Consider the following 23,087-nt stretch of genomic DNA (forward strand, 5'->3'; position numbering starts at 1 on the left):
TGGCTAACCCCTTTGTTATTATCAGAGACAGGCAATTTTTTTTAAATGAAGTGTCACAATCAATTGAATTATTTTAGACCCCGTATAAAGGTAAATCTGGCAGTGACAATATATTTGAAGATTTTCTTAGTCAGCTAAATGCCATTCCGACTTTGAATTAGCACCTGAGTCATGTCTGACCATCTGGTTTCTAGGAATACACTGACAAACAACCTTCTGTCTCCTCAACAGCGACTAGCCTGTCTCAGATTACTCAAGTCTTAAGCAAGAGAGAGATGGCCAAAGACTAGGAGGCATGGCAGAAATGAAAGGGGTATTCTAATTTAGTGATTTTGATGGCCTATACTCAAGATAGGTCATCAATCTGTGGGGCTCTGACTCTCAGCAACCCCACTGATCAGCAGTTTGAAGGGGCTTGTAGGAAGGAACAAGAGGCCATCATTGATGGTTGGTACGTGTCACGGAGGTTCCTGGCCTCGGTTAGGTAAGAGCGTTTTTTTTTCCCCCTGAAGTGTCAGTATTGCAGCTTGCAGTCTGACATTTCAGCTGTTTAGTATGGCTGTAAAGCTGATCCGGGACGGCTTTTACTGGGAGTAGCCAAAGTTCTGGGTGGGTGGCTACTCCCACGTTCCAAGCCGGGTCTTGGCAGGTTTAAAAGCAGTCAGCACTGTCAGTTGGGGTGGATTACTCCTCTCTGACAGGGGAGTGCAGTCAGTCTGTGTTTGGGATCTGAGGCATGGTGCTGTGCTGGAGGGCTGAGCCGCATGCTGGGAAACAGGCCCCCTAAAGCCTGTTGTGGACTGCTGGTGAAAAAACAGCTAACAATTAAGGTGATTGTTTTGTTCCTTGGACTTTCCATTGTGTGAACTAACACCAAGACTGCGAACTGTCATTTTGTTTTTTCCTTATGTGTCAAAAAACACTGAAGTTTTGCTTTACCAACTGTTTTTTGCCTCTGTACTGTGTCCGCTTACCCTGTCTATCAGGGCAAATCCCCACAATTGGTGGAGGATGCGCGTACACGCATTGAGGCTGGCCTTAAGGCTGAAAAGTTTGAATTTTTTTGTGGGCACGGTTGTATGTCCTATATCAAGCCGGCAAGGTTACGACCCGTGTCCCCTGATAAAATGGAGGCGGTCGGGAAAGCCCTCATGGAGGCTAACTTGCAGCAGCAGAAGGCTAGCAAGCATCAGCAGGAAACAACCAGCTGCTATTACAGCATGTGATGGCGTTACAAGCGGCAGGAGCGTCCCAGAACGTCCACGATGCCCGGAAAGCTATCCGTGCGGCGACCCCTCAGATGACCCCCTCGGACAACATCGAGACCTATCTGGCTGTATTTGAAAAGGTGGGCGTGAGTGAGAAGTTACCCCGAGACCAGTGGGCTGAGGTCGTTGCTCCGTTCCTGGCGTCTCGACCCCAGCAGGTATTTTTCGACTTACCAGATGGTCAAGTGGCTGACTACCCGACTGTAGGGTGAGATTCTGGCAAGACGGGGGGGTGAATGTATTGGTCCGGTCCCAGCGGGTGCATCACTGGGAATTTAACCTGGCTGAACCCGCCAGACCACAGTATTATGATCTGCTACACTGGTTGCAAAAATGGCTGCATCCTGACGTACTATGCTGGACCGTCTGTTGGCTGATGTTTTCTGGAGGGCTTTGCCATACCCTCTCCAGCACTGGATCGACCAGGTGTCCCCTGGTAATGCCCTAGAGATGGTCGACCCGGTAGAGCGCTATGAGGCCGCCAGAAATCTACTGGGGGGTTCTTTTGGGAGGGGGCCAGTTAAACCCCAGAAATCGCCACCCTTGACCAGGCGGCCAGTGCCAGCAAAACCCACTTGGGATATACCCCCTACAGACCCAGCTCCGATGGTCTGTTGGCGGTGTCAAGAGCCTAGTCACATAAGGGCCAAGTGTCCCCATCAGGGGAACCCATGAACATAAACTATGGCTACCGCCCCTCAATGTATGCCAGGAGGCTGTGTGCAACCGGTACCCCCGAGACAATAGTCACCTGTGCCAGGTGCAAGTGGAAGATACCCTGGCGGTGGCGCTGCTGGACTCAGTTAGCCTGGTGTCCCTGGTAAGAACTGCCCTGGTGCTCCCCCCTGAGTATACTGTCTGAAAAGTCGGCATCGTGTGCATCCACGGAGACTTAAAGGACTATCCCACCGCCCTGGTGTCTCTATCCACAGTGGCCGGCAGATGGACTCATTAGGTGGCTGTTGCCACAAAGTTACATTATGAACTAATAATTGGGAGAGCCTTCCTATCTCCGCCGGCCCTGGGAGAGATCTTAGAAGTTCAAATAGACGGAAGACTCAGGAGTCTATCTGACAGATCTCTCTTGTTTTCATTGTTGCTAACAGGTTTCCACCCCTTCGCAGATGCTGCTAATTATCAATCAGGTGGCTCTTTATATGTTTCGCCTCTCACTTGTTTCCCTATGTGGTGGTTCTCCTGTTCCAGTTACATCTCAAGCTAAGTCCTTTCCCTTTTCTTGGTGTGTCTGTCCTGACTAGGCCTCAGGGAGACACTAGCTCTTTCAGTTTGGAAGGAGCCGGTTGCCTCTTTCCCTGTTCCCTAAGCTGAGGGTTTGGTGCAGTTTTTCAGCAGCCTCAGGTTCCTGTGCATGTGCATTTCTACCATTGAGATTTGCACATGTTGTTAGCAGCTTAGGGAGAGTATCAGGGAATGCTAGGAGGTGAAGTCTTTATTCCCTAGGTTTGGGGCCTAGTCTGTTGTTGTTTAGTTGTGGTTCTCTTTGGTTGTCTTTCCTTCCCCGTACTTCCCGTGACATTATCAGCTGCCGAATACCTTTACTGTTTCCCCTGCTTTGTGTTGTCATGGATCCTGTCTCTGTGTTGGTGGATCGCATGCAGGGGTTGTCGCTGGAGGTAGCAGACCTCCTTGAATCTGTTGCAAGGTGTCAGGCGTCTGTCTCCGCCAGTGGGCTCCAGACCTGCTCTGAACCTAAGATCGCCCTCCCCGACCGATTTGCCGGAGAAAATGACAACTTCGTTCGGTTCAGGGAGTCTTGCAAACCTTATTTTCGCTTACGCCCTCACTCCTAGGGGTGACGAGAATCAAAACGTGGGGATTGTTATTTCTTTATTGAAAGGTGACGCTCAATCCTGGGCCTTTTCTTTGCTGACCAGATCCCAATCCCTCTGGTCGGTGGATAATTTTTTTCAGAGCCATGGGACTTATTTATGATGACCCAGACCGAGTTTCTCTGGCTGAATCTATGTTGCGCGGCTTGCAACCAGGAAATCGGTCTGGTGAGTCCTATTGCTCTGAATTCAAGAGGTGGGCAACTGATTCTGAGTGGAATGACCCTGCTCTCCGGAGTCAGTTCTGTCGGGGGCTATCTGAGAGACTAAAAGATGCCCTAGCACTCCATGAAAATCCTGTTTCCTTTGAAGCTGCCATGTCTCTTGCGGTACGAATTGATGGACGATTGAGGGAAAGCAAGACTCCGTTCCCTCGGGATGTATTACCTGAAGGGAGGTCGGTCCCCTTTGACACTCGGGGTACTGAGACACCTGAGCCCATGTTTGGAGATGAACCTATGCAATTGGGACGGGTCTCTCCAGACCCTGGTGATAAGAACTTCAGGGCTAAAAAGAGACTCGTTTTTTTTGTTGTGGTAAAGAGGGTAATTTTGTTAATGTTTGTCCCTATGTAAAATATCAAGGCAAGAATAAAAAAAAAGGAGTTACCAATAAGTTTTGTTCTCTAACTCCTGGCAGAGTAGTTGGGGAATCTGAGAACATGCTCTTGTCTTTTACTGGTAGTACCCGTTTTCTCCTGCCTGCCAGGGTGGTACTAGATTCCAAAAATATTGATGTGGAGGTATTTTTGGACAGCGGGGCAGGGGTTAACCTTGTGGATTACCAGTTTGTCCTGATGCATGGTTTTAAATCTAATGCACTGGACAAAGAGATCTCAGTGTTCGCTATTGATTCTGCCCCCCTTTCTCAAAAATCTTTGACTCACATGGTGCAGGATATCCATTTAAGGGTGGGGGATTGTCATGTTGAGGGTATTTCTTGTTTTATAATGAAGGGTCTGCCGGCTACTCTGGTGCTAGGGTTGCCATGGTTGACCAAACATAACCCTACCATTGATTGGCAAGCGAGACAGATCAAGGGCTGGAGTGATTACTGTATGGACAACTGTCTCGTCACATCTCTTGCTGGTGTAGTGTCCCACTACGAAAATGTGGGCACTACTCAAGGGTCAATTGGGTCATGTTGTTCCTCACCTTTTGTGGAACATGGTCATTGTATTTGTATTGCATTTTAATGTATGTTGTCATATTATCCAGTGTACCAGGCCTGTTAGGGGTGCAGTTCCTCCTTCTAGGCAGTAGAGGGAGCTAGGGAACCCCCTAGTATATATAGTCAGGTCCAGTTCTGGTAGAGTTAGTTAGTGTGTAGTTAGAAGCTAGTGTAACTTTAGCCAAGAGTAGCTGAGGATCAGCTTCTAACATGCAGCTAGATAGCCCAGGTTTCTAGTTTTCACCCAGGAGAAGAGGTTGCCTCCTGAAGTACCCTGCACCTTGCCAAGTACAGAGCAGAGACAATTTTATCCAGCCAAGTAGAAAGCTGAAGGGCAGAAGGATATTTACAGCAAGATGATTTATACCAGAGGAAGGTTTCTCTACCCAAGGAAAAAGCCAGCTATAGAGCATACGGGCCTTGGAGAAAGCCAGACAGGAGCAGAAGAAAGTACAGCCTGATCTGTGAGTGTTATTCCCTCTGAGTATCTTGCAAAGACTTTGCCTGCCATTATTGTAAAGCCTGCCTGTTATCAAGACCCTGCATGTGGAATTAACTGAAGCCTGTATGTAGTTGAACTGTTCATTAAAAAGAAGTTCTGGTTCACTACAACTGTGTGTACCTCAATTATTCCTACAACAAATCGGTGTGCCACCGTTACTGGCACTGGTGTCACGAACTATAAGGGATCTTGCCACCGACACACTAAACCTACAACACCCAGGGCACCTCACCTACCACCAGGCCTGGTCCTTATACCCAGAGAGTGCCCCAGAGGATCTATGTGCCAGCCTCTCCATCACTGCTGTACGCCTGCCCAGGGTATCCTACAACTGTGAGTACTAACAGTAACCCTCGGTCTGTTAACTGACCCCCATGATCTCACATTTCGCTCACCCTAAGGGAATGGCGCACTGCACTGGGATATCCACTAAGATGTTACCCCCGTTTCTCTCAGATTTTTCTAATGTGTTTAGTGAGAGTGTGGATCAGGAGTTGCACCCTCATAGAAAATATGATTGCCCTGTCAATCTGATTCCCAGAGCTAAGTTGCCAAAGTCTCGGTTGTATAACCTTTCTGAACCCAAAAGAGTTGCTATGCGAAAGTATATTACTGAGAGTTTGGCAAAGGGACATATCAGACCATCTTAGTCACCTATGGTGGCGGGGTTCTTTTTTGTAAAGAAAATAGATGGGACATTGAGACAGTGTCTAGATTTCCGAGAGTTGAATCGCATCACTATCTGTGATCCTTATCTCCTTCCCCTGATCCCAGATTTGTTCAATCAGATTGTTGGAGCTAAGGTGTTTTCTAAATTAGACCAAAGAGGGGTATATCATCTGGTAAGAATCAGAGAGGGGGATGAATGGAAGACAGCTTTTAATACTCCTGTGGGTCATTTTGAGAACTTGGTCATGCCTTTTGGTTTGACCAATGCCCTGGCAGTATTTCAACATTTCATCAATTACATTTACAATCATTTGGTGGGAAGGTTTGTTGTCGTATACCTGGATGACATATTGATTTACTCGCTCGACATGGAGAGTCATCAGGATCATTTGAGACAAGTCTTGCTGATCCTCTGGGAGAATATGTTATATGCCAAGTTAGAAAAATGTGTGTTTGCTGTTCAAGACATTCCTTTTCTGGGTTATCTGCTTTTCGCTTTGGGCTTTCGCATGGATCCCGAAAAAGTCTGTGCAGTCTTGGAATTGGAATCAGAAAGCGCTTATGAGATTTTTGGGGTTTACCAATTACTACAGAAAATTTATCTTGATCTATTCCACTGTTGTCAAACCTCTGACTGACATGACTAAGAAAGGGGTGGATTTCTCTGTCTGGTCGGTAGAGGCATGCTTTTTCCACTATAAATTAAATGTTTTTCTTCTGCTCCCATTCTGGTGCAGCCTGATTTGTCTCAGCCATTTATTGTTGAGGTGGACACATCAGAAGTGGGAGTTGGTGCAGTTCTGTCACAGGGTCCTTCTCCTGACAAATAGCGCCCTTGTGCTTTTTTTTTTTTTAAAACCTATCTTATGACGAGAGAAATGATGATGTTGGCAATAGAGAGTTGCTGGCCATTAAGTTGGCCTTTGAGAAATGGCATCATTGGTTAGAAGAAGCGATTCATCCCATTACTGTGTTCACCGATCATAAAAATCTGGCCTATCTGGAGTCAGCTAAACGTTTGAACCTAAGGCAGGCCAGATGGTCTTTGTTTTTTTACCAGATTTAATTTCATTGTCACTTGTCGCGTGGCTTCCCTGGGGGGGGGGGGGGGGGGGCTGATATTGAGGATCCTGGTCCTATTTTGGCTGATGGGGTGGTTGTATCCGCCCTCTATCCTGAACTGGAGGCAGAGATGTTGGAAGTTCAAGGAGAGGCACCTGATTCCTGTCCCCCAGGGAGGTTGTTTGTTCCTTCTGAGCTTCGTCACAAGGTGTTTAACCCCTTAAGGACTTAGGGCGTACCGGTGCGCCCTGTTTCCTGAGTCCTTAAGGACCCAGGGCGTACAGGTAAGTCCTAAGTTTAAAGGGATTCTGTCACCAGGTTTGGGGCTATAGAGCTGCGGACATGCACGGCTAGATCGCCGCGAGCATGTCCGCAATATATGTGTCCTATAGGGCTGTGTGGTTTTAATGTCTTTAAAAAAGGATTTTATAGATATGTAAATGAGTGTTGAATGTGTCTAAGGGGCTGTACGAATCTTACTTGTGCCCAGCCATGCCCAGCCACGCCCGCCTGTGAAGGAGCCCAGCACCGCCTATGTCTCCTCCTTTCATCAACGATAGATAGCCGTAATCTGGTGACAGAATCCCTTTAAATTTACATTGTGGCGCGGCGGGGGTTAATTGTGACAGGATGCCCGCTGAAATCATTCAGGTCCCGTGACCCCCCCCGTCTCAGCGATCGCCGCAAACCGCAGGTCAATTCAGACCTGCGGTTTGCGACTTTTACCTTATCCGGCAGGTGGCGGCAGTGCCATCTGGTCCCCATGCGGCTGCGGGGGGGACCCGATGGCATGGAAGGCAGTGCGATGTCTAAGGAAGGCATCGCTCTGCCTTCCGGTGAAGAGCCTGTGAGATCCAGCCCCCTGGATCTCACAGGCCCTGGAAGCTGTATGAGTAATACTCACTGTATTACTCATACAGCCAATGCATTCCAATACAGAAGTATTGGAAGGAATTGTAAAGGATTAGACCCTCAAAAGTTCAAGTCCCAAAGTGGGACAAAAAATAAAGTGAAAAAAAAGTTTAAAAAATAAAGTCCCCCCCCCAAAAAAATTAAAAGTTTCAAGTAAAAATAAAAATATTACCCCCAAATAAAAAGTTAAAAAAAATTGGTAAAAAATAGGGGGGGGGGGGGGAAGTATACATATTTGGTATCGCTGCATCTGTATCGACCGGCTATATAAACATATCACATGACTTAACCCCTCAGATGAACACCGTAATAAATAAAAAATAAAAAAACTGTGCTAAATAAAAAAAAAAATTGTCACCTTACATCACAAAAACTACAACAGCAAGCGATCAAAAAGGCGTTTGCCCACCAAAATAGTACTAATTTAACCATAACCTCATTCCGCAAAAAATGAGCCCCTACCTGAGACAATCGCCCAAAAAATAAAAAAACTATGGCTCAGAATATGGAGACACTAAAACATCATTTTTTTTGGTTTTAAAAAAGCTGTTATTGTGTAAAACATAAATAAAAAAAGGTATACATATTTGGTATCGCCGCGTTCATATCGACCGGCTCTATAAAAATATCACATGACCTAACCCCTCAGATGAACACCATAAAAAATAAAAACTGTGCTAAATAAACCATTTTTTGTCACCTTACATCCCAAAAGTGTAATAGCAAGCGATCAAAAAGTCATATGCACCCCAAAATAGTGCCAATCAAACCGTCATCTCATCCCCCAAAAAATAAGACCCTACACAAGATAATCATCCAAAAACTGAAAAAACTATGGCTCTCAGAATATGGAAACACTAAAACATTATTTTTTTTGCTTCAAAAAAGAAATCATTGTGTAAAACTTACATAAATAAAAAAAAACAATACTGCCACACTATCCCATAGTTTCTAAAATGGGGCCATTTTTTTAGAGTTTCTAATGGGACATGGTGTCCAAAAAACCAGTCCAGCAAAACCTGCCTTCCAAAAACCGTATGGCATTCCTTTCCTTCTGGGCCCTGCCGTGTGCCCATACAGCGGTTTACGATCACATATGGGGTGTTTCTGTAAACTACAGAATCAGGGCCATAAATATTGAGTTTGGTTTGGCTGTTAACCCTTCCTTTGTAACTGGAAAAAAAATATTAAAATGGAAAATCTGCCAAAAAAGTGAAATTTTGAAATTGCATCTCTATTTTCCATTAATTCTTGTGGAACACCTAAAGGGTTAACAAAGTTAGTAAAATCAGTTTTGAATACCTTGAGGGGTGTAGTTTATAGAATGGGGTCATTTTTGGGTGGTTTCTATTATGTAAGCCTAGCAAAGTGACTTCAGACCTGAACTGGTCCCTAAAAATTGGGTTTTTGAAAATTTCTGAAAAATTTCAAGATTTGCTTCTAAACTTCTAAGCCTTGTAACATCCCCCAAAAATAAAATATCATTCCCAAAATGATCCAATCATGAAGTAGACATATGGGGAATGTAAAGTAATAACTATTTTTGGAGGTATTACTATGTACAGGTCCTTCTAAAAAAATTAGCATATTGTGATAAAGTTCATTATTTTCTGTAATGTACTGATAAACATTAGACTTTCATATATTTTAGATTCATTACACACAACTGAAGTAGTTCAAGCCTTTTATTGTTTTAATATTGATGATTTTGGTATACAGCTCATGAAAACCCCAAATCCCTATCTCAAAAAATTAGCATATCATGAAAAGGTTCTCTAAACGAGCTATTAACATAATTATCTGAATCAACTAATTAACTCTAAACACCTGCAAAAGATTCCTGAGGCTTTTAAAAACTCCCAGCCTGGTTCATTACTCAAAACCGCAATCATGGGTAAGATTGCCGACCTGACTGCTGTCCAGAAGGCCATCATTGACACCCTCAAGCAAGAGGGTAAGACACAGAAAGAAATTTCTGAACGAATAGGCTGTTCCCAGAGTGCTGTATCAAGGCACCTCAGTGGGAAGTCTGTGGGAAGGAAAAAGTGTGGCAGAAAACGCTGCACAACGAGAAGAGGTGACCGGACCCTGAGGAAGATTGTGGAGAAGGACCGATTCCAGACCTTGGGGGACCTGCGGAAGCAGTGGACCGAGTCTGGAGTAGAAACATCCAGAGCCACCGTGTACAGGCGTGTGCAGGAAATGGGCTACAGGTGCCGTCAAGCCACTTTTGAACCAGAAACAGCGGCAGAAGCGCCTGACCTGGGCTACAGAGAAGCAGCACTGGACTGTTGCTCAGTGGTCCAAAGTACTTTTTTCGGATGAAAGCAAATTTTGCATGTCATTCGGAAATCAAGGTGCCAGAGTCTGGAGGAAGACTGGGGAGAGGGAAATGCCAAAATGCCTGAAGTCCAGTGTCAAGTACCCACAGTCAGTGATGGTCTGGGGTGCCATGTCAGCTGCTGGTGTTGGTCCACTTTGTTTTATCAAGGGCAGGGTCAATGCAGCTAGCTATCAGGAGATTTTGGAGCACTTCATGCTTCCATCTGCTGAAAAGCTTTATGGAGATGAAGATTTCATTTTTCAGCACGACCTGGCACCTGCTCACAGTGCCAAAACCACTGGTAAATGGTTTACTGACCATGGTATTACTATGCTCAATTGGCCTGCCAACTCTCCTGACCTGAACCCCATAGAGAATCTGTGGGATATTGGGAAGAGAAAGTTGAGAGACGCAAGACCCAACACTCTGGATGAGCTTAAGGCCGCTATCGAAGCATCCTGGGCCTCCATAACACCTCAGCAGTGCCACAGGCTGATTGCCTCCATGCCACGCCGCATTGAAGCAGTCATTTATGCAAAAGGATTCCCGACCAAGTATTGAGTGCATAACTGAATATAATTATTTGAAGGTTGACTTTTTTTTGTATTGAAAACACTTTTCTTTTATTGGTCGGATGAAATATGCTATTTTTTTTAGATAGGAATTTTGGGTTTTCATGAGCTGTATGCCAAAATCATCAATATTAAAAAAATAAAAGGCTTGAACTACTTCAGTTGTGTGTAATGAATCTAAAATATATGAAAGTCTAATGTTTATCAGTACATTACAGAAAATAATGACCTTTATCACAATATGCTAATTTTTTTTAGAAGGACCTGTATTATAGAAGTAGGGAAATTGAAACTTGGAAATTTGCAATTTTTTACAAATTTTTGGTAAATTGGGTATTTTTTTATAAATAAAAATGATTTTTTTTAACTTCATTTTACTAGTGTCATGAAGTACAATATGTGACAAAAAAACAATCTCAGAATGGCCTGGAAAAGTCAAAGTGTTTTAAAGTTATCAGCACTTTAAGTGACACTCATCAGATTTGCAAAAAATGGCCAAGTCCTTAAGGTGAAATAGGGCTTAAGGGGTTAAGGAACATCATGATACTGTCCTTGCTGGACACCCTGGGAGCAGATCCACTGTTGATCTTATTTCTCGGAGATTCTGGTGGCCAGGTTTGCGTAAGAGTGTTGAGGGCTATGTGGCAGCTAGTGAGACCTGTGCACGTGCCAAAGTGACTCATACTTGGCCATCATGATCTATTCTTCCTTTGTCCATCCCATCCTGTCCCTGGACGCACTTGTCCATGGACTTTATCACTGATTTGCCCAGTTCTTCGGGGATGACGGTGATTTTGGTGGTGGTCTACTGCTTCAGTAAGATGGCACACTTCATTCCGTATTCTGGTTTACCCAATGCCAAAACTCTGGCTCGGACATTTGTTGATAACATTGTGAAATTACACGGCATTCCCTCTGATGTGGTGTCTGATAGAGGGACTCAATTTGTGTCCAGATTCTGGAAGGCTTTATGTCCTCTCCTGGGGATTCGTTTGTCTTTCTCTTCGGCTTTTCACTCTCATTCGAATGGATAAACTAAATGCACTAACCAGAATCTGGAGACATATTTGAGGTGTTTTGTTGCTGAGAATCAGGAGGAGTGGTCCTCATTTTTGTCTTTGGCTGAATTTGCTTTGAATAACCATCGTCAGGAGTCCACTGATAAGTCACAATTTTTTTGGTGCATATGGGTTTCAACCTCAGTTTGGTATGTTTTCTGGGAATAGTTCCTCTGGTATACCTGATGAGGAGAGATTTGCTTCTTTCTTATCATCTATCTGGCGGAAAATTCAAATCAATTTAAAAAAGACGAGCGATAGGTATAAACATATGGCTGACAAGAAACGTGTGTCTGGTCCAGACCTGAATGTGTGTAATTTGGTGTGGTTGTCCATTAAGAATATTAAGTTGAAGGTGCCATCCTGGAAGTTAGGGCCAAGATTTATTGGTCCATACAAGATCTCTGCCATTATTAATCCGGTTTCTTTTCGCCTTGAAATTCCGCAAGCTTGGAAGATCCATAATGTCTTTCATAAATCTTTGTTAAAGAGTTATGTGGAACCTGCTTTACCATCTTCCTTGCCACCTCCACCTGTCTTAGTTGACGTGAATCTGGAGTTTTAAATTTCCAGAGTTGTTGACTCTCGTGTCCTTCGGGGTTCCCTTCAATACCTCATTGGAAGGGTTACGGTCCGGAGGAGAGAATGTGGGTCCCGGCGACTGATGTGAATGCCAATCGGCTTCTGAAGGCCTTTCACAGAGCCCACCCTGATAAAGTTGGTCCTGAGTGCCCGGGGGTCACTCGTAGAAGGGGTAGTACTGTCACCACCGGCCCTGGGAGAGATCTTAGAAGTTCAAATAGATGGAAGACTCAGGAGTCTATCTGACAGATCTCTCTTGTTTTCATTGTTGCTGACAGGTCTCCACCCCTTTGCAGATGCTGCTCATTATCAGTCAGGTGGCGCTTTATATGTTCCGCCTCTCACTTGTTTCCCTGCGGCTGATAGCTCTTCTGTGGAGTGCTCTGCTTGTGTGGTGGTTTTCCTGTTCCAGTTACATCTCAAGCTAAGTCCTTTCCCTTTTCTTGCTGTGTCTGTCCTGACCAGGCCTCAGTGAGGCACAAGCTCCTTCAGTTTGGAAGGTGTCGGTCGCCTCTTTCCCTGTTCCCTGAGCTGAGGGTTTGGTGCAGTGTTTCAGCAGTCTCAGGTTCCTGTGCATGTGAATTTCTACCATTGAGATTTGCACATGTTGTTAGCAGCTTAGGGAGAGTATCAGGGAATACTAGGAGGTGTCCTCTTTATTCCCTAGGTTTGGGGCCTAGTCTGTTGTCATTTAGTTGTGGTTCCCTTTGGTTGTCTTTCCTTCCCTGTACTTCCTGTGACACTTCCCCGGTTTCCCGTCACTGTGGCCTGAGGCGAGAGTCACCGATACCCATGGTGCAAAAGTAGCCCCAATAGAATGACCTTGCTCAGGGGGGAAACCGGAACCCTGGAAACCTGAGGCCGAAGGGGCCAGCAGTAAGGGTGGCCACCACTGCGGTGGAAGGGGAGGAGCCAACCCCACTGAATGTAATGGTGGGAGACATGGAGGATTTGCCGCCGGGTCTGGAGTTGGCAGACCTCAACCTCTCTGGAGACAATTTTGGTACAGCACAGCACCAGGACCCGTCTCTATCTAGGGCCTGGGAAAATGTGGTAGTAGTTGAGGGTGAGCCGCAACAACCGGGGGCCGAGTCTATGTTCCCCCGTTTTGTGGTTCAACAGGAGATGCTGTACCGGGTAAATCAACTACGGGGTGAGCATATTGAACAGTTGGTGGTGCCCAAGGCGTATCGCAAGCTCGTGTTGGAGTTAGCCCACCAACATATTCTTGGGGGGACACCTGGGCCAGCAGAAAACGCAGGACACAGTGTGTTCAGGGAGGTGGAAGAGTATTGCAAGTTTTGGCCAACCTGCCAGATAACCAGCCCCCAGCCACATTTCCTTAGTCCCCTGGAGCAGGTGTACCATGTAAACTTGTTGAAACCGTGGAAAGATAGGGAGACCAGTACGACAACAGCCCTCGGCCGGGTTTTCTGGGGGTAGAGTTTCCAGTCCCATGGTCTGATACGAGGGAAGCAGTTGCCACAGTAAAGATTGCTGACAACCTTTCCTCTAAACAGACTTAGGAGGCCAGGAAGATCGTCAGCAGGAACACGGATGTGTTTTCGGACCTCCCTTGACACACTTCTATCATCCGACATGACATTGTCACTGAGCCTCAGGCCAGAATCCGGATGAAACCATACCGGGTACCTGAGTCGTGGAGACAAGCCATCTGGGAAGTGCAGCTGATGTTACAGCTAGGTGTCATCTATGAGTAAAAAGTGAATGGGCCAGTCCGATAGTCTTAATACCCAAGCCGGACGGGATGTTGCGATTCTGTAACGACTTCCGCAAACTTAATGAAGTTTCCAAGTTTGACGCATATCCCATGCCCTGAGTAGATGAGCTTACTGACAAGTTAGGCCAAGCCCGGTATTTCTCTGTTTTGGACCTCACCAAAGGGTACTGACAGGTACCCTTGACGGAAGCTGCCAAGGAAAAAAAAGGCTTTCATCACACTAGAGGGGCTATATCAGTACAAGGTTTTACCCTTTAGTCTACATGATGCTCCCACCACGTTTCAAAGGCTAATGGACATTGTACTCCGTCCACATCATCAGTACGCTTCGGCGTACCTGGACGATATTGTTATCCACGGTACCGACTGGAAAAGTCACCTACCTAAGGTACAGGCTGTAGTGGACTCCCTTAGGAAGGCTGGCTTAACTGCTAACCCAAAAAAGTGCACCATAGGGTTAGAAGTAGTGTTGAGCGCGAATATTCGAAAAGCGAATTTTTTTCGCGAATATCGCAACTTCGCGATTTCGCGAATATTTCGAATATAGTGCTATATATTCGTAAAAACGAATATTTGTTGTTGTTTTTTTGTTTTTTTTTCACAAAATTACAGTACACATATAATTGATTGTTTCCCAAAGGTCCAACAGCTCAGATCTTACTCACATTGCCTAGAAAGTGATTGAGGCGCGAATCTTCGTAAGGCGATTTTATTAGCGCACATGCGAATATCGGCACGTCCCAGAACAGAGGCAAAGGGCTTTGCATTCATACATTAGTGAATTGAGTTGCGAATCTTCGTAAGGCGATTTTATTAGCGCACATGCGAATATCTACACTTGTCCCAGAACAGAGGCACAGGGCTTTGCATTCTTACATTAGTGATTGAATTGAGCTGCGAATCTTCGTGAGGCGATTTTATTAACGCAAATGCGAAAATCTACACTTGTCCCCAGAACAGAGAGGCAAAGGCCTGTGCATTCATATAGTATAGCACCATATTCGCGAATACGTAGAACTTCGTAAAATTCGATTTACGAATATTCGTATTTTTTATTTTACTTTCCACCTTACAGATGACATTGATCTGTACTCTGTCAACTACTGTCATCACCCCCCACTGTATCTCGATTGATTCCCAAAAGTCCAAAAGCTCAGATCTTACTCACATTGCCTAGAAAGTGATTGAGGCGCGAATATTCGTAAGGCGATTTTATTAGCGCACATGCGAATATCTACACTTGTCCCAGAACAGAGGCAAAGGGCTTTGCATTCATACAGTATGAATGCAAAGCCCTTTGCCTCTGTTCTGGGACAAGTGCCGATATTCGCATGTGCGCTAATAAAATCGCCTTACGAAGATTCGCAACTCAATCACTTTCTAGGCAATGTGAGTAAGATCTGAGCTTTTGGACTTTTGGGAATCAATCGAGATACAGTGGGGGGTGATGACAGTAGTTGACAGAGTACAGATCAATGTCATCTGTAAGGTGGAAACTAAAATAAAAAATACGAATATTCGTAAATCGAATTTTACGAAGTTCGAAGTATTCGCGAATATGGTGCTATACTATATGAATGCACAGGCCTTTGCCTCTCTGTTCTGGGGACAAGTGTAGATATTCGCATGTGCGCTAATAAAATCGCCTTACGAAGATTCGCAACTCAATTCAATCACTAATGTATGATTCATACATTAGTGATTGAATTGAGTTGCGAATCTTCGTAAGGCGATTTTATTAGCGCACATGCGAATATCTACACTTGTCCCCAGAACAGAGAGGCAAAGGCCTGTGCATGTATATAGTATAGCACCATATTCGCGAATACTTCGAACTTCGTAAAATTCGATTTACGAATATTCGTATTTTTTATTTTAGTTTCCACCTTACAGATTACATTGATCTGTACTCTGTCAACTACAGTCATCACCCCCCACTGTATCTCGATTGATTCACAAAAGTCCAAAAGCTCAGATCTTACTCACATTGCCTAGAAAGTGATTGAGGCGCGAATCTTTGTTAGGCGATTTTATTAGCGCACAGGCGAATATCAGCACTTGTCCCAGAACAGAGGCAAAGGGCTTTGCATTCTTACATTAGTGATTGAATTGAGTTGCGAATCTTCGTAAGGCGATTTCATTAGCGCACATGCGAATTTTGCATCTCATAATATGTATTATGCGATGCGAAAATTTGAATTATCGCATATGCGAAATAATAACGAATTCGAATATTCGCGAATATTTTACGAATATTCTTTCGAATATTCGCGAAATTTCGCGAATTCGAATATGGGACATGCCGCTCAACACTAGTTAGAAGAGGCCAAGTACCTGGGGTATGCTGGCCGGCGGGATGACGTGAGTACGTCGCGTCTCGCTCTCCCCTCTGTGCTGGCCTCCTCCCTGCAAGCGCTGATGCCCTGACGCTGAACAGCTGACGCCGGCGTCCTCCTCCCAAAGCTCCGACGCCCTGTGCCGAAACAGCTGATGCTGGTGCCTTCTGATGCGCCGAGCTCCGATGCGCTGAGCCGGACAGCTGATGAGGAGAGCAGAGCTGCGTGCCCGGTTTGACTCTCGCACAGCTCACGTCTCCGCATGTTAAGTGGAGGACGCTGCTGCCGGCCGCGGCTGTCTCACTCTCTGGTCTGCTCTAGACTTGTTTGCCCTGCGTTGCTTCATCCGTTTTACCTGTTTGATTTTGATCTGCTTGACCTCGTGATTGCCCGTTTGGCTCTTCTTTGCGGCCCCTGTCTGCTGCTGCTGCTTCGCTGCTCTGCTTGACGCTGGATTAGTGGATTGCCTGTTCCTCCGGATTTTCGCCTTGCTGGGTTTCTCCTGCCTCCTTTCTGCTGGCGTGCTGGTGTGCCTGCTGCTGGACTCCTTGACCCCCTGCTATTCGCCTGCTATCGGTCTCTCTGCCACTCGGACGGATATATCATATCTATACCACGGCTTGGACTTGCTGCTACGGCCACGGCGGATACTGGGACTACAACGTCGTTCACGTGAGAACTGAACTTTGATTTCGTAGTTATCGTATTGTTAATGTGGCGCGGAGATAGCTTTTGCCAAAAACTGCTCCCTGCTTGTGGTTAAAGGGAAAAAAAAAACAGAACTAAAGGAAAGAGAGAAAAAAAAAAAAAGAAGGGGAAAAGGAAAGGGAAAAAAAAAATATACTATAAATAAAAACAAAATATAGGCGAGGGGAAAGGAATAAACAAGGGGAAAAAATAAAAGGAAGGAGGGGGGAGAAAAGGGAGAAGGGGCGATAAAGAAAAAAAAAAAAAAAAAAAATATATATATATACAATATAAAGTGTTGGAAATGGCCCCAAAACGACGGTCAATTGACTCTTCCACTACTAAGCTGGGGGCTAAGACTCCAGAGAACAAAATCGATAAATTTTTAAAATCGCCCTTCTTAGCTGAAAAAAACCCAGCCAAAACCAAACCTCCAGCCAAGATGAAAAAACTGGCGAATACTCGTCAAAATGCTGATCTCTCTGAGGATGGATCAGAGGACGTTGACCAGGAGGGAGGCGAGGAAGGCTCCTCTACACAAATACGAACGGAATACGACCCATCGGTTTTGGACAAAATCCTTTGCGCTGTGGAAAATAATGGCACTTTGGTGCAGGGAATGTCCACGCAATTGGGGTCAGTGCAGAGCGATATTTCCTTAATAAGAGAAGATCTAGGAAAGATAAGGGAGCGAGTTCTTAGCGCGGAAAAAACCATTGATTCCCTGCAAACAGGCATGGGCATGCTAAAATCCAAAATGATAACCCTGGCATCAGAAAATCAAGCACTACAAAATAAGCTAGAGGACCTAGAAAATAGGTCAAGGCGCAATAATGTGCGCATAATCGGTTTCTCTGAAGGAGTTCAGGGCCGACAACTAGAGGAAGAAATTAAAGATGTAGTCATGCACAGCTTTGGGAGTGAGAACTTTTCCCCTATGTTCCAAATAGAAAGAGCACACCGAATACCAGGAGGGAAGCCCATACCAGGGAGACCGCCGCGTGCAATTTTAATCAAACTGTTATTGTCTGCTGATAGAGACATGATTTTGAAAAGAGCAAGAGAATGTGCACCCATTGAATATCAGGGTACTAAACTGCTCTTTTTTCCTGATTTTGCGCGGCAGACTCAGGAGAAAAGAAGAAACTTTATAGAGATAAAGAAACGATTGGCGGCTAAGGAGATCAAATACTCTCTACAGTATCCAGCGAAATTGAGAGTAATCCACAACGGGACTTCACTTTATTTTGAGACACCACAGCAGTCGTTAAACTGGCTGGAGCAAATGGGCATCTGAAATTTTGTATTAGTAGGAATAAAGGGAAGGAAGGGAGGGAGGGGCGCCCAATGATATTAAACATTTGCTATAGTATCCAGCGATCCAAGAGTGATCCATAAGGGAACTGCTCAATCCTGTTCAGAGAGAAAGAAAGGAAAAAAGGAAAAAAGCACAACAAGCGTCAGAACAGCTGGAGAAAACGGATATTATTATGGAAGGGAGGGGCCAGGGCAAGGGAGAACGGCCGGGGGTTTAGAGGTTCGCTGACCAGATCGGGCGGATCAATGGAGAGGGGAGCGGGATGGGCGGGCGGGAACCCACCTTGCAGGTTCGGGGAGGGTTTTTTTTTTTTTTTTTTTTTTTTTTTTTTTTCTTTTTTCTTTTTTCTTTATGCACAGTGAAGGATGTCTACTCGGATTGTAACCTGGAATATCAGAGGGCTCGGTGAAAGGGTAAAAAGGCAAGCCATTATGGATGCACTTAAACGATATCTTCCAGCAATTATCTGCATGGTAGAAACCCATCTTACCAAAGAAACCGTGTCCCGTTTGACAACGGGATGGCATTTGCAGTCCTATCACTCCACTTTTAGTAGCTCTTCTAGGGGTGTTTCAGTTTTGATCCATAACTCTGTGGACTTTATCCTTATTAAATCCTATATAGATGACCAGGGTAGATTTATTTTTTTGCATGGCAAGCTGTATGGCCATAGCTATATTCTCGCTTTTTTTTATATACCTCCGCCCTTTTCAATGTACCCATTGGTCCAGCTAATACTCTTTTTTGAAGGGAGATCAGAATGCCGGCTAGTTTTGATGGGGGACTTTAATGCAGTGATGGACCCCAAGAAAGACAGATTTACACTAGATGCAGAATGTGGGAGGAATCTATCTGCCTCCCCGCTGCCACAATTCTGCCGGGAAGTTGGACTGGTGGATATATGGGAACATCTTGGCGGAGGCAAGCGAGTATACTCTTGTGTTAGCAGGGGCGGCAGAGCTATGTCCAGAATTGATTTAGCATTTACCAATGAGAATAATCTCTGCAATATCCGTAAGATACGATATGGTGTAAGAACAATCTCGGATCACTCACCGGTATTGATTGAGGTTTGTATTGGGAAGAACAAGGATAATAGGGGGCTAGGATTTAAGTTGAACCCATATTGGTTTTCTATTATGGATAATTTACAGTCCACTAAATCATTGATATCCTTTTTTTGGGAAGTGAATCGCCCCTCTGCTAACATCAACATAGTATGGGATGCCCTGAAAGCATATCTGAGGGGGGTCTTCATAAGCGAGATTGCTGCAGCAAAGAGAACATTTAAAAAAAAAGAGGAGGAATTGACCAGGGCTGTAGCAGGCGCAAGCGAGCGTTTTATCGCCCAACCTACTGAGTATAATAGGGAGGAGATGCAGAAGGCCAGCTGTTCCTTGGATAAATACATAACAGAGAAAGCTACTCATAGAGTATTTTTCAAGGGTTTAAAATATTTTTCGGAGTCTGGACGCCCCGGCAGGTTGCTGGCTAGGATAATTTCACAACAAGGCAAGAAAAATCAGTCTATTGTTTCGATCCGTAATATAGCAGGGGAAACTATAACAGATTCAGAAGGAATTAGGGACACCTTCCTACAATATTTCACCCAGATATATAGCCCCTCTCCTGGCCTGCCGCCTGACCTAGCGACGCGGTTTCTTGAGAGGATCTCACTTCCTGTTTTAAATGAAGCTCAAATAGAATATCTGGAAGAGGAGTTATCCCTTTTGGAACTTCAAGAGGCTTTGGGATCCATCACGGGGAACTCGTCGCCGGGGATGGATGGCCTTCCATATGAGGTTTACCGCAAGTATAGCGATGTGATTCTCCCTCAACTTCTAGATGTCCTTTCTCAGGCAACACAGGGAGGAAATTTACCATGCACTATGATGGAGGCTCTTATTGTTTTAATTCCCAAAAAGGATAAGGATCCGTTAGAAACGAGCTCCTATAGACCGATCTCGTTACTAAACACAGATGCTAAGCTACTATCTAAAGTTTTAGCTAGGAGGCTTTCACAGGTTATATCAACTATTATTCACTCAGACCAAAATGGCTTTATGCCAAAAAGGGGCACTCACCACAATCTGCATAGGTTATTTATTAACATTCAGTCTCCGGGGTGTGGGGCCCGCTCCATCCTGTCGCTGGATGCCACTAAGGCCTTCGACAGGGTGGAGTGGACCTTTCTCTGGGCGGTAATGAAAAAAATGGGCTTTGGCCCCAGATTTATGGCGATGGTTCAGCTACTATATAGCTCCCCAACTGCTAGGATCAGGATTAATGATACGATCACAGAGAGCTTCTCCCTAGGAAGAGGCACCCGTCAAGGCTGTCCTCTTTCACCTCTTCTTTTTAATATTTATATTGAACCTTTAGCAGCCAGCATAAGACAGGATCTGCAGGTGGCTGGCTTCGGTTTAATGGGGAAGCATGACCGTGTATCCCTCTACGCAGATGATATTTTGATTTTCCTCCAGCAAACAGAAACTACTCTCCCCCGTATAATGGATTTGGTTTGTTTTTTTTCTGCTCCGTCTGGCCTAGAGATCAATTGGGAGAAGACTGCTCTCCTTCCTATAGACGAGCTGCGAGGTAATTGGGATGATCAGCTAACTGTCTCTGAATCAATAAAGTACCTGGGGATTTCAGTTTCTGCCAAACCTTTGGAATATTTACAACTTAACTTGATTCCCCTGCTGATAAAGCTGAGGGCCAAATCCAAGATATGGCAAAAAATTCTGCATACGAGAGCTGATAGAATTTCTTTAATCAAAATGGTAGTACTGCCCCAGGTTCTTTATGTCCTGCGCAACTCGCCTGTATGGATCGCAGATAAGTACTTTAGACTAATTGAGCGGATGCTTAACGATCTACTGTGGGGGAGGAAGCGCGTCAGACTGAAGGCGCTCTACTTCTCTATGCCCTATAGTCAGGGAGGCCTTAACCTCCCTTACTTTAGGGGCTACTTCATGGCCTCTCAGCTTTGCCTTTTTAGTGATTGGGAGAATAGCCATTTCTGCAATAAAGTGGTGAAAGACTCAGGCTTTACGGATTTCTTTACTGTATTGGAGTCCGACTATCTATTAAATTCACAGATCGGGTATACACTTTTTTGCAGAATGGCTATAAAGACCTGGCGGGTCATCAGGAGCTGGTGTGGAGTTGAGGCATCGCTTATTTGTACCCCATTGTGGCATAACCTAAAGCTTGTGAATATAAGGGACTTGAAGTGCTGCCAGTATTGGAGGACGAAGAAAGTTCAGTATTTACATCAGGTGGTTAGTGGTGGACAAATTCTGTCCTCAATGGAAATAGGGCAGAGGGCAGATATGGGTGAGGTGGCTTGGTATGCATATTTCCAATTGAGGTTTGCACTTTCTAGCACTTTGAATAGTCACCCTCTTTCTATAGATTCTCCTGAATTTTTACACAATCTTATTATTAAGAAAACTGCTACAAAAATCAAAATGTCATATTGTTATAGACACTTAATGAAACACTTTTTTATGGGTCTTCTTTCTCCAGGACAGAAGTCCTGGTCTTTGTTACTTTCAGAGGTGGGTCCCCCAGATTGGGAGACTATAGGGGAAAGCTTAAAATATGTTTCACACAATTTTAATCACACTGTTGTACAATTTAACATTCTGCACAAAATATATGTGACACCTATGTGGTTATATAGAAGAGGACTTAGGACCTCCTCTGATTGCCCACGCTGTGGCGACCCCGGGGCAGATCACCTACATCTGTTCTGGGATTGCCCGATGATGGGTAGTTATTGGAGATCAGTCCAGACCATCTTGGCTTGCAAACTGAATATGCTTGTTCCTTTGGCCCCCAGGATATGGGTCCTGGGAGACCTATCGGAGGTTAACTATCAGCCCATAAATCGTCAATTACTGATTAAGGTTATGTTCCTGGCCAGGCTTATTGTTGCTAGATTGTGGTTTAGCTCCACCATTCCAGATTGCGGTAACTGGATGGCTCTGGTTGAGAAGGTGAAAAACTACGAGAAGATTTTGTACAAACAAAGAGGAGCCTACTTAAAATGGATTGGTCTGTGGGAAGAGTGGGTTACGGTTTAATTAATTAATTAAAATTTTTTTTTTTTTTTTTTTTTTTTTCTTTCCTGCAAGGCTGGGAGGGGGGGGGGGGGTTGGGGCGGGTTGGGGATGATCTATATTATAAATGTCATGCTGATATGTATTTTTGTATTATAAATAAAATATGGAGAAAGAAAAAAAAAAAAAAAAAAAAAAAAAAAAAAAAAGTACCTGGGGTATGTAATTGGGCGCAGAGTTATCAATCCTCAGGTGAACAAAATTAAGGCAATTCGAAAATTGGCCCCGACCTGTCACTACTCGGCAAGTAAAGTCGTTCCTGGGAATGGTGGGATACTATATGAGGTTTGTGATGATAGCAGAAGAAAAAAGCACCGCGGCACTCACCACTGGTCACAGAGTTGCTGTTTGCAGTTTTATTTTTCAGATACACATTGTGGACGCAGACAGGACACAGGTGAATGTACAGGCTACAGCTGTTTCGCGCTGTGTTGCGCTTTGTCAAGCCTCCTGTGACATGAAGGAGGAGAGGGCTAGAAATACCCCCATCTCATGCATGTCACTGGTTACAATTAAGTGATATAAAAAACATATGTGTGCTAAAACCAATCAAATGAAAACAGCTAAGTCATTCTTGTCATTTAACCCTACAGGGCCCATGGCCTGTGTTTTGATTATCCATGCAGCTTCTCTCTGCAGGAGAATGCGTTTTCTGTCCCCCCCTCTCATGGGGGTGTGAACCACTTCTATACCTGCACATTTCAAAATTTCACTGTTCCCTGCATGTTCATTATGTATATGCTCAATTAATCTAGTTGCTCCATTTCTGGTGATAATAGATTTTTTGTGTTCCCTGAAACGTACATATAGGCACCTGTATTTGACCCCACTCTCAAATATCAACAGCAACTAAGAGCATTATTGTGGAAGTATGTTGACAGAGGTTTTCTAACTAAGCGCATGGCCGAAA

This window comes from Bufo gargarizans, chromosome 6, assembly GCF_014858855.1.
Source record: "Bufo gargarizans isolate SCDJY-AF-19 chromosome 6, ASM1485885v1, whole genome shotgun sequence".
Classification (NCBI taxonomy): Eukaryota; Metazoa; Chordata; class Amphibia; order Anura; family Bufonidae; genus Bufo; species Bufo gargarizans.